Here is a 5,943-nt window from a genome sequence, read left to right as displayed (position 1 = left end):
AGCTCATGCCTGTAGACTCAGCTACTCTGGAGGCTGAGGCAAGAGGATGCCTTGAGTTCAGGAGTTCGAGGTTGCAGTGAGCTATGATCTCACTGCTGTGCACTAGCCTGAGTGACAGAGCGACACCATCTCTAGTTAATTAATTGGCTAATTAAGTAATTGGTGCTCCTCTTGTTCCCATTTTACAGATGAGGAGGTGGGGCACAGGATGGATGAAAACTTTCCACAGTCACAGAACTAACAAGTGGTGCTGAGGACTCAAACCCAGGGAAGCCCACTGTAGAGCCCATGCTGGTCATCCATATCCCCAAGGCCCTGGTCACAACACAGCTAAGCAGACGACTTGGGTCATCAGGGTGTCATTACATCCAAAGGAAGACAGCCTGTGACATTTCAAAAGCAAAAGTCCCCTACCAGCCAGTAAAGTTACCTGACTTCTCAGTATCTTATGCCCAGGGACACGATCTGCCCTCAAAACTTAAAAAAAAAAAAAGGTAAACACAAACGCATAACAGCAGCAGCAATAATTAAAGATGAGATGAGAACAATTAAGAAAAAAGAAAAGTTAGGTCTCCTGTGAGCGTTGTATTTTTAGGGAAAGAAAGAGAGGAAGAAGAATGATTTTTCTTTTGATGACTCTTATCAAACTCTGAGGTTTGATTAAAGAAATGACCTTGAACCACAGTAAAGAAAAAATAAAAGACAATTTCCAGTAAGTATGCCAGTTTGAATTAATGATTTACTTTTTATTTTTAAACTGAATTCAGCAGAGATTTACATGCATTAGGTTATGATGATTAACATCTGAAATTTGACCTTGAAATAATCTTTACATTGTAAATTCTTAATGATCAAAACAAGGTTCTCAGTGATTAAAACATATTAGTAATTAATTATTAAAGGAGAATAATTGCAAATACAACATTCCTAAAATCTCAAGGCTTTTAAAGCATTTGTACAAATGACTGGACATTTTTTAAATTTGAAAAAAAAAAAAAGCCCTCCATCTGATTCTCATTTTTCATTGTCAATGCAACAACAAAAAAGGTATGCAATTCTCTTCTCATTTTCCATTGTCTTGCAAGCTAGAAATTCTCACCACTACCTTTGATCCCATCAAAGCCAAAGAAAGAAAAGAAAATTGTCCTGTACAGATCTTTGACATTAAAAAGTAATCCCCAAAACATCTTCTCTAAGGTTAATAAAAAGTCAGCAGTTTTGATCATTTTTTAAAATCAATTTATAAATAATTTAGTCACTTATAGATGGGACATGATCTTCCTGCTATCCCTAACTACTCTCATGCCAAAATTGGTCATAGCACAAGTGGAGCTACCTAGCAAGCTGATCCGCCCAAATCATTTCTACTGGGTTACAAGATTTTAAGAAATAACCATGTCTCACACCATAGAGAACAATAATTCAACCAGATATCTGTCCCATGTATTGTAGGTACTCTCTCTCAAAGCTGTGACTCTTTTTAACTTGCATGGTCTCACCCAGAGTAGATCTCTTGTTGACAGAAGGAACCCCAGAATGTGTACAGGCCAGGGCTGATTGTGACTTCCACTGGCCAAGGCTGTCCCAGGACCAGGACGAGGGTCACACAGGTGCACTAGCCTCCCAAGGGCTGAGCATGTGTGGTCAACCATCTGGAGGAAGATATAAGTACATACTCTAAATTCTCCCCAATCCAGTCCCTTGTCCATGGAGTTTCATTAGAAGTGACAAAGTTGAATAAAGAAACACAAAAGCATTTGATCTCTGTCATTTTCTGCATTGTCAAACATTACTTTTTGCAATTTGCTCTTTGTTGATATTTACCTTTTTTTCCCAATATAAAGGTGCAATATTTGAAATGGTACCTGTATTAATTTTGTGTCACTGCATAACAAATGACCATAGACCTAGTTATCTTAGAGCAATACAAATTTATAATCTTACGGTTTCTGAGGCCAGGAGCCCAGCACATGTTAAGTGGGTTCTCTGCTCAGGGTCTCACAAGGCTGAAATCAACTTGCTAGCCAGATTCATCTTCATGTGGAGGTTCAACCAGGAAAAGTGCCATCTTCAGGTTCCATCAGGTCGATGACAGAATTCATTTCTCTGTAGCTCTATGACTGAGGTCTCCATTTTCTTTGCTAGCCATCATCTAGGAAGCATTCTCAGTGACTAGAGGCTGCTTTCAAGCCCTTGACACATGGTCCCCTCAATAGGCCCTCTCCACTTCAGATCTATCTCTTCAGGAAGGATCTAAAGATCTAGTTAAGGACTCACCTGATTAGGCCAGGCCCACCCAGGATAGTCTTTCTTTTAATTGCCTTGGGCCGGGCGCGGTGGCTCAAGCCTGTAATCCCAGCACTTTGGGAGGCCGAGACGGGCGGATCACGAGGTCAGGAGATCGAGACCATCCTGGCTAACACGGTGAAACCCCGTCTCTACTAAAAATACAAAAAACTAGCCGGGCGAGGTGGCGGCGCCTGTAGTCCCAGCTACTCGGGAGGCTGAGGCAGGAGAATGGCGGGAACCCGGGAGGCGGAGCTTGCAGTGAGCTGAGATCCAGCCACTGCACTCCAGCCTGGGCGATAGAGCGAGACTCCATCTCAAAAAAAAAATAAAAAATAAAAAATAATTGCCTTGTAAGCAGCTGATTTGGGACCTTGATTATACCTACAAAACCCTTTCACATTTGTCTTATAACATGGTATTCACTGTCCCATCCATACTTAAGAAGGAAGGAGATTATATAGGGTATGTTCACCAGAGGCAGGAATTGGGGCCATCACAGAATGTTATTGGTTGCATTCCTCTGGAGAACCCTGGCACATACACAAGGTTAGTGTGTGAGTTACAATTCGGGTCCACTGTGCATCTCCCCAAACCCAAACTGTCCTGTTTTTTAACTACCTTCACACGAGGGGCAAGAATGTTAAACCCTCAAGGATGCTTAAACATTCAGTTCAGCCCAGAGGGCTCCAGCAGACTTGAATTCCATGTAACCTTGAGGTTGTCGTTGGTTTACTTTACCCAGAAACCAGTGACCATCACATCCCCCTTGGGACCAGTGACCATCACATCCCCCTTGGGAGACTTTTCTGTAGGCACAATTAGTGTTCTCAGCCTGATGACACAGAAAGTGGAAGACTAAACAGAGAATGCTCCTGTTGCAATGGATATGATATTAACTATCAGATATGCTTGCAGCTGCAAATGACTAAAACCCTAACCAAACGGGGCTTAAACAACAATAAAAACGTGTGCATATGAGGTATGGAGACGGAGAGGCTCCAGGTTGATTATTCAATTGCTCATAAAGTACATGGGTTCTTTCCTTCTTTCTCCTCCACCACCCTTAGGATGCTGACTTGGGAATATCTCCCATTATATTCCCAGAGAGGCTGCCATAGATCCAGGTATCACACAGTGATGAAATCTAGAGGCACAAAGTGGTCCTTCTCTCCTGCCTCTTTTTGCCTTTTAGAATAGAGGCTGAGAAGAGCTAAATTGCACTGCAAAATAGTGAAAAACACCAATGCTTCACAAATTATTCCACAAAAAGAAGACGAAACACTTCCCAACTCACCCCCTGAAGCTAGTATTACCATGATACCTAAACCATCACAAAGATATTACAAGAAAAGAAAACTATAGGCCAATACCCTTATGAATATAGATGCAAAAATCCTCAACATAATACTAGCAAACTGAAAACAGCAACATAAAAACAGGTTTATGTACTGTGACCAAATGGGATCTATCTCAGGAATACAAGGTTGGTTGATATGAAAATCAATCAATGTAATACACCTTAATGGAATAAAGTGCAAAAACCACATGATCTGACCTGAAGAAAGCACTTAACAAAACCCAAAACTCTTCCATGATAAAAACAATGAATAAAGTAGAAATAGAAGGGGACTTTCTCCACCTGACAAAGGGCATATAGAAAAACTCATAGCTAATATATTTTTCATTGTAAATTTACAAATTGTAATTGTATATATTTATGACGTATAAAGATTTATGATATATTTATACAATGTGGAATGATTAAATCAAGCTACTAACATACCCATCACCTCAAATACTTATCATTTTTTTGTGGTGAGAACATTTGAAACTTACTCTCAGCAATTTTGAAATATACAATACACTATTGTTAATTATAGGTGCCCTGTTGTGCAATTAGTCTCCGAAACTTATTCCTTCTAACTGAAACTTTATATCCTTTGACCATAACCTCCCTGTTCTCACAACCCCAGCCTCTAGCAACCACCTTTCTACTCTCTGCTTCTATGAGTTTGATTGTTTCAGATTCCATACACAAGTGAGATCGTACAGTATTTGTCTTTTGGTACTTGACTAATTACATTTAGCATAATGTCCTCCAGGTTCACCCATGTTGTTGCAAATAAGAGAATTTCCTTCCTTTTAAGGCTAAATAGTATTCCATTGTGTACATATACCACATTTTCTTTATCCATTCATTCTTCACATTTTCTTTATCCACTGATGAACATTTAGGTTGATTGTGAATAATGCTGCAAGGAACACGGGAGTGAGGTATGTCTTTGACATACTGATTTCAAATTCTTTGGAGATATTCCCAGAGATGATTACTGGATCATATGGTAATTCTATGTTTAGTTTCTTGAGGACTCTTCATACAGTTTTCCATAATGGCCGTACTAAGTTATATTCCCATGAACAGTGAACAAGGAGTCTCTCTTCTCCACATCCTCGCCATCACTTAGCTTGCATCTTTTTGATAATAGCCACTCTGACAGGTGTGAGGTGATATTTCATTGTGGTTTTAATTTGTATTTCCCTAATGATTAGTAATGTTGAACACTTTTTCATATAGCTGTTGGCCATTTGTATGTCTTCTGGTTTTTTTTTTTTTTGAGACAGTCTCTCTCTGTTGCCCAGGCTAGAGTACAGTGGCATGATCTCAGCTCACTGCAACCTTCACCTCCTGGGATCAAGTGATCCTTGTGCCCTGCCACTTGAGTAGCTGGGACTACAGGCGTGTGTCGCCACACCCGGCTGATTTTATGTTTTTGGTAGAGACAGGGTTTCACCATGTTGGCCAGTCTGGTCTGGAACTCCTGAGCTCGAGCGATCCACCTGCCTCGGCCTCCCAAAGTGTTGGGATTACAGGCGTGAGCCACCGTACCCAGCCTGTAGGTCTTCTTGTAAGAAATGTTTATTCAAATCCTTTGACCATTTTTAACTGTATTCTTTGGACATTAACCCCTTATCACATGTATGGTTCGTAAACATGTTCTCCCGATCTATAGGTTGTTTCTTCACTCTGTTGTTTCCTTTGTGGTGCAGAAGCTTTTTAGTTTGAAGTAATCCCATTTGTCTATTTTTGCTGTGCCTGTGATTTTGGAGTCAAATTCAAAAAAATAATTGCCCAGACCAATGTCATACAGTTGGACCCTTATCTCTTAACATATACAAAAAGCAATTGAAATGAATCAAAGTCCTGAATGCAAGAGCTAAAACTCTAAAACTCTTAGAAGAAAAAAATAAGCCTTCAAGACCTTCAATTAGGCAACGGTTTCTTTGACATGACACCAAAAGCACAAGCAACCAAATGTAACAAATAGATAAATCGGACTTCATCAAAATCAAAAATTTTGTTCTTCAAAGGACACTGTCAGGAAAATGCAAAGGCAACCTACAGAATGGGAGAAGATAATTCAAATCATATATATCTATTAAGGGTCTAGCATCCACAATATATAAAGAAATCTTATAACTCAACAATAAAAGGATAAATAATTCAATTGTTAAATGCAAATTAAAACCACTAGATACTTCCTCACACCCACTAGGGCGGCTTCAATCCAAAAGACAGAAAAACAAGTGTTGGTGAGGATGTGGAGAAACTGGGACCCTCATACATTACTGGTGGGAATGTAAGATGATGCAGCC

The sequence above is a fragment of the Colobus angolensis genome, unplaced genomic scaffold (assembly GCF_000951035.1).
Source record: "Colobus angolensis palliatus isolate OR3802 unplaced genomic scaffold, Cang.pa_1.0 Scaffold300, whole genome shotgun sequence".
Classification (NCBI taxonomy): domain Eukaryota; kingdom Metazoa; phylum Chordata; class Mammalia; order Primates; family Cercopithecidae; genus Colobus; species Colobus angolensis.
Note: the sequence above shows the minus strand (reverse complement) of the source record.